This window comes from Vigna angularis, chromosome 7, assembly GCF_016808095.1.
Source record: "Vigna angularis cultivar LongXiaoDou No.4 chromosome 7, ASM1680809v1, whole genome shotgun sequence".
Lineage (NCBI taxonomy): Eukaryota > Viridiplantae > Streptophyta > Magnoliopsida > Fabales > Fabaceae > Vigna > Vigna angularis.
In genome coordinates this window covers 21,046,590-21,053,630 of record NC_068976.1, presented here as the reverse complement: position 1 = coordinate 21,053,630, position 7,041 = coordinate 21,046,590, and the positions used below count along the sequence as shown (strand labels likewise).

At 36.1% G+C, this 7,041-nt stretch overlaps 1 long non-coding RNA gene across 1 annotated transcript; it reads left to right on the top strand.

The window, feature by feature from the left end:
- LOC128197722 (uncharacterized) lies at positions 1 to 2,269 on the top strand. Its single transcript, XR_008250413.1, has 3 exons — positions 1 to 1,340; positions 1,479 to 1,743; positions 1,826 to 2,269. It is a non-coding gene; the product is annotated as an uncharacterized LOC128197722 (long non-coding RNA).
- Positions 2,270 to 7,041: the final 4,772 nt, after the last annotated feature.

Genomic DNA, 7,041 nt, shown 5'->3' with positions numbered 1-7,041 from the left:
TCAATCCTTGAAACTGAAAATTAAAAGAAATCTAAAATCTCCCCCAAAGGGGAGGAGGAAAATGGAAAGCCAGAACGTAATTGCACTCTTAACTATCCTACTCCTAATTCTAATGAGTTTTCTATCGTGCATGCTTCTCCATTTTATAGCTAATTCTCTGAAACAAACTCCTTCAATTCAGCCTTTGTTCTCTAACAGTTGTCCCCCTAGGCTTCTTGTCTTTTCTTCAATACCAGTAGCTTTGAAGACTTTCTCATCAAAATGTTGCCTAGCCGTGCCAGCAGAAATGAGGTGGGGGCCTCCATTGTTTGTCTTTTTCTTCAATTTGCCGTGTGCTTGCTAGACCCGTGAATCTTCTTCTGCTCCTTCTTGCGGTTTCTCTCCATGCATGACAGCACTTCTTCTTTGCTCCTAGATATCATCCAAGCCGTGGAATGTCACTCCAATCTGCTTCAAGTTTGCTGGACATGAAGTTGATGCCAACCGTGAAGTGCTTGTTGCTGTAGGAATGGGGTTGCTGCTGGATGCTTGAAATTGCTGTCATGGCTTTGCTGGACGTGACTGGTGCAGCTGCCTTCTTCAAGACCGTGAGCTTTGTGTAGAGTGGAAGAGGAAAATTCTGCAGATTCCTAAACCAAAGTGCCGTAAGCTTTGCCAAGAGTGGTGGCCCCCTTTTTCAATCAAGCTTCACGTTAATGGTTGAATGAAAATTTGTAATGTGAAAGCCATGTGTCCCTCCACTATCTTACTTCTTCAAAGTCCATTATTTGTGCTCTTCTACGTGTGCACACATGACCATAGTTTTTTTTCCAAGCCATTCATCAAATGCTTCTCCAAGTGGTGGCCCCATATGTTGACTCCTTTACCCTATCATATTGTATAACTTTCTCCAATGACAATAGAAGAAGAAAGAGGGGCCGTGTGCTATATACTTCCCTTCCTATTGCTCATAAAATTTAACATTTCATCTTTGAACTCTTTCCATGTGCCGTGACCTTCCAACAAAGGTGGTCCCCTTCTTTTCCATCCAACACATTCTTTTATGATTAAAACAATATGAATGGCCGTGTGGTGTTTTCATTTGGACATTTTCAACATGTGGCCCCTTCCTTTAATTCTAATTGGTGTGCTTTTGTGCTAGCTATTTTGGTGAGATGTTGTATGTGCCCCTCCATCATGCTTCACGGCCACCTCCATTTCTCATAAACCAAATAAACATTCTTCAATCATAGGTGGTACTTCCATTTTTGTTTCATGCTGGATACTTGCCAAAATGAATTGTAATTGGATGTGTGTGACTTCTCAGCAAATATTGGACCTTACTTCAATTCAAATGTGCCGTGAGTTGTCTCCCCCATTATAAAATTCACACTTCATTCTTCAATAAATTCTCTAAAACCGTGAGCTTCAATTGCTTTGCCATAATGAATTCTTTTATTTTTATTTTTTTTATTTTTTTATTTTTTTTTATGTTTTAGAATATGATGAGTGAGATGGAATCAGAGAGATACACCAGTTAGCAGTGGCGTCCTACAGATGATCAGGTCAAGATGATGACCAACATCTACAACTATGGGGTTACCCATCCAAGCAGAGCGCAAGTCGTCGAGATTGCGTCTCGACTAAGGGCTTTCGGCGAAGCTACTGACTACAACGTACACCACGACAATCGGGTCAGGCGCTGGCAAGTAGAGATAGACCCCACTGGCACTCTCTTTTCAATGTTGCCGCTCTATATGTACGGTAAGAACTCTCATCATCTCACTATTTTTATTGATATATTTTTTTTTCAATTATTAACACAAGCTTTTTTTTTTGTTGAAAGAATATGACTGGGTGATTATGAGGGCACCAAGGCTGTTGGATTTGTTCCACATTCCCATCATCATCGACGATGACAGAGATGACGATAAATCCCTCCGCCTAGGCCTCCTACATTCCGCACCAGAGCTCCCTCGACGGAGCTTACCTTAAGAACTCCACCCAACAACAACTTTCGTTTTTAATGTTTTGTTATATTTTTTTTATGTTTTTACTAGCCGAGTGTGGCCAGAATTTGAATAAGGCATGTAATATGGACAATTATTTTTTTTTATGTTTATATATATTTTTTTTATTTTGGTGTGTAAAATTAACGATCATTACTGATCGAACATCAAACATCTTTATTTTCATATATCTATTGCAATTTCATTTTCAGATATGTTAAATCTCCATTTTTCCATTACTGTAATTTTTTTGCATTGATGAATGAAATCTCTCTTAGTCTAAACAAAATTTTCAATCAAAGATCAGTATGAAACAACTAAGAAATTTTTTTTACAATGAAGGAAAATAAGGAAAATTGAAAAAATTGAGATCTGAAGTGAAAATTTTTAATGAATTATTGGTAAGAAACTGAGGGCCGAAAAAAATCATGGACTACGCAAAACAATTTTTTTTTTGAATTTTTTGAATTTTTGAATTTTTTTTCTTTTTAGTAAAAACACTAAAAAAAATCACGAAGCAAATAAAACACAAAACACATTTTTTTAAATATATGAAAAATAAATATATGTACATCTCATAACAAATAAATTTTAATTGAAAAGAAAAATTTTGCACACTTAAAAAAAAGGGTTAAATATGTTTTTCGTCCCTTAAGTATCACACGATTTTGGTTTTAATCCCTACTCGAAACTTTGATGGTTTTTAGTCCTCATAGTTTTGAAACTCTTACTATTAGTCCTTAAAATTGGACGGCGTTAACTTTTAGCAGACGTGGCAAACGGCGATGTTACGTTTTATGTTGTTTAAGTTTTAAAATGAGATTAAGTATGTTAAGTGTGCATTTGGTTCGTCATCTATTATTTGGGTTCTTCTTCGTCAACGCAGTTCGGGGAAACGAAAACTGAGGAGGTAGATCTGAAGGTTGGAGTTCGTCTTCGAGAAGGTAAGTTGATACGTTTTGTTATTCCTCATGTACATCACCTCCCCATCACCTCCATCGCTATTATTACTCACTGGCAAAACACCTGCACCCATTGAAATTGGCTCCACGGCCTTCAGGATTTCCCAGTCTTTCGCTCCACATTCTCTTATGGTGGCAAAGCCACACTTTTTGCCGTTGCAGTAGGTCCTCCACACAGACTCCTGAAGCAACCTCAAACTCTTCTTCTCTGACTCTTTGTCCTTATCGCATTTCAGCGCGATTCGGACCAGCCCAGAAGCCATTTCCCGAACCAAACCGATTATGGGTGTTGCAAGCTCGTTGAGGAAAGCGGGTTGGGAACTTGGGTCCTTCTGGAAGGCGAAGTGGACATGGTGGCGATGGTAGGATTCCACAATCTTATTCATTATGATAGTTGCATGGTTGGTCATTGTTGCAGTAAAAAGATTATTGAAGCTTGGGTTCATATCAGAGTATTCAAACAAGTGTTTGCCATGGGCCCTGTTGAATGGAATACCTCCTTCCAAAATTGCATCTTTCAGTTGGTACCTGGAATCACGACCACAAAACATTTTGCTTTAGTTTAAATGTTCTATAAATGCATTCTGATTATAGAAGTACGTTTATAGAAAAGTTTATGTTCCAGTTTTAGTTAATGAGTGTAAGAAAAGAAAAATTGACCAGCTGCGAAGCGAGGCCTTGTCATGAGCCAATGTCATGAAAGGGCCTAAAGAGCCAAGTGTTTTGCCAGTGAGTAATAATAGCGATGGAGGTGATGGGGAGGTGATGTACATGAGGGCTAACAAAACGTATTAACTTACCTTCTCGAAGACGAACTCCAACCTTCAGATCTACCTCCTCAGTTTTCTTTGCCCCGAACTGTGTTGATGAAGAAGAACCCAAATAATAGATGACGAACCAAATGCACACTTAACATACTTAATCTCATTTTAAAACTTAAACAACATAAAACGTAACATCGCCGTTTGCCACGTCTGCTAAAAGTTAACGCCGTCCAATTTTAAGGACTAATAGTAAGAGTTTCAAAACTATGAGGACTAAAAACCATCAAAGTTTCGAGTAGGGACTAAAACCAAAATCGTGTGATACTTAAGGGACGAAAAACATATTTAACCCTAAAAAAAATTATCACAAATAATTTTTTTTAATTTTAATATTTTTTTTTAAATTTCTTTTTTTAAAAAAAAAGAATTGGAAAACTAATAAAGAAAAATAAAAGGAAAAATAAAATATTAGAATTTCTCCCTCGAAATTACAGAGAATTTAAAACTTTAAATACACAAAAGTTCTTAAAAGCTAGCAAATCTAAGCTGCAGCACTGCCGTCTCCATCAAGAGTTGTTTCCAAAGTATCCTTCTCGCCATCTGCTTCCACCCAAGTGGATGATCATCGCAAAAGAATCATACACAAGCAACACAAACAAACAAGGGTAAGCTAGGCATAAAAAGCATGTTATTCAATCTCACACGACATGCAAAAATCACTCAAACATGGTAAAATGACATCACAAGACTTGTTACTTTATAAACCGACTCGTCCGGACTAAAATGATTACAGAGCTATGGCGGGTTTTGCACTCGTGGTGGCTTATGAAACTTGGGTTCCCCCACCCTACCAAACTCACGAGGTTAGTCCGTTATCACTCACCTTGGGCCATACTGGAAGCACACAAGACTAGAACATCTTGCTACTCCTCACCACATAGTTCAATCCTTTCTACGTGAGGACAAGGACCATTGGAGTTTAAAGATGACCCCCAAAACTGAGCTACCATGCAATCATTCTACACACCACCAGATCACCACCATGTATCCTCTCCTTGAGGATCATGGAATTACGTCCATGAACCATATTGTCACTTTGAAACTTAACCCAAGACATGAATAACCAGATACCATCATTTTATCACAGTGAATCCAACATATCTTATACATTCACATACTTTCCACATAAGTCACATCATTATAGTTCACAACCATGTTCTTTCCAACCACCCAAGTCTCATACATAACCATACATGACAATCTGTTAAGCAAACAACATTAATCAATCCAATACACATTACCAAACAAAAACAGTCCCAAGAGAACTATTAAACAACACAAAACCCCGTAACTCATACTTAGACAAAGAAAATGGCTTTGAAACCATCACCAACAATTCAAGACATGTTCAAAACCTCCAAAACGACCTAAGGAACATCCAAAACAGACATCTGGAACCCAAAAAACCATCAAAAACAAAGACAGCTCTACTTTCTGCGAATATCTCACGCCCGGGCTCCCCAGAAGAGGCGCTAGGCGCGACTTTTTGCGAAGGCCTCGCGCCTGGGCCCCCTCGGGGGCGCTGGGCGCAAACTAGAGGGCGTCCAGCCCCATACCAATTGGCAGCAACTATGAAATTCGACTTTTGATGTACTTAGACCCATTTACAACAACAATTTTCAGTTCCACATTCACTCATACAGATCCATACAAAACAAGATCACTCTAAACACAAACTTATTCATCAAACAACAGAATATTACAGATTTCAGCATATGTATCGTTCATACAATCCATAGAAAAGAATCTAGATCCCCTTACCTCTTGAAGACTTCCTTTGTAAACCTTCAATCCATCTCCACAAGACTTGCAGCACCTTGGCCTCCTTGAGACTCCAGAAGTTCTCAACTTCACCTCTCTCACAGATTTTGCAGCAAGGACTTCACTCCCACAAGTGTAGAACCCATTTCTCCTTTTCCCACACTTATAGATCCGTCCAAGAGACATCTTGGCCCCTTAATCCACTAAGAAGCACTTGATAATTGGAAAGGACGTTTGTCCACGCTCCTCTTTAGCCCAAGAGACCAACCTTATAGGTCTGGAGCATATTTCCAAACTTTTCACGCAATCCACACATTGTAATTTGATTTAAAAATAAAAAATAAATAATTAATTGTTAAAGGATTATTATCTTCTTAATGTGTTTGAACGGTTTTCCAAACAAGAGAAAAATATGCGAAGAAAATGGGCTTAACTTGCACAATCAAAATCAACGGAGATTGTATTAAAATATTTTTGGTTTCACAGAGTGACTCTTATTACATGTAAACTTTAATTAAAATTCAAAATATAGAAAATGTTATCTAAAAAATTAGGAAAAATATGAGTATTATTCATTAAGCATAAATATATATTAAAAGTATTGCTTGGATATTCGCGGTGAATTTTCACAACTTTTTCCATCCTTGATACTTCTGGAGCTTGATAGAAGATTCTCAAGTCAGAATATGTTGAAAGTTTAAAACTATGTTGAAAGTTTAAAACTTTTTTCAGTGAGAGATTATATAAATGAATATAAATTTTATTTTATAGAATTAAGTTAGGTTTAAAATTTATTTTTTAATAAATGTTATTTCTTTTCTCCAATTTAATGTGTCTTTCTTTGATTATTTGTAAGAAATTTATATATTACCGATAAGTATAAGATTAAAAATGGGATTTGAAGTGAAATTTTACTAAATCATGAGTAGGGATAGAAAAAAATCCGTGTCCGCGAATATTTGTGGATATTTACTATCTGCGGGTTGCAGGTTGCGAGTTTTTTAATACCCGCTTATAAACAGGTTGGGTGTATGTATTATACTATTCGTACTCGCGAATATCCGCTATCCGCAAAAAATAAAAATAAAAATTTAATTTATATTTTATTAAGTTAAATTTAATTAAAATTAACATTAATTTATATTTTATAAAATTAAATATAATTAAAATTAAATTTTAATTTATATTTAATTTAATATATATTATATTTTATATATTTTTTGTAATTTTATTTAAATTTTATTATAATATTTTATAAAAATATATTTTTTTAAATATTTGTGGGGTATGTACAGGTTTTAAAATATTCGCGAATTTTAAAATATCCATAAATATATTTTAAGCGGATAATTATATGGATAGTAGATCGAATAGTGGATGAATCTTTTTTATCAGATGAGTTGCGGATAGGCGCATGCCGTTGCCATGCTTGTATAATCTCGTGAAAAAAGTCGCATGGATAGGCAAGTACACATGATATTTATATAAATGTGTGCGAGTTTGGAA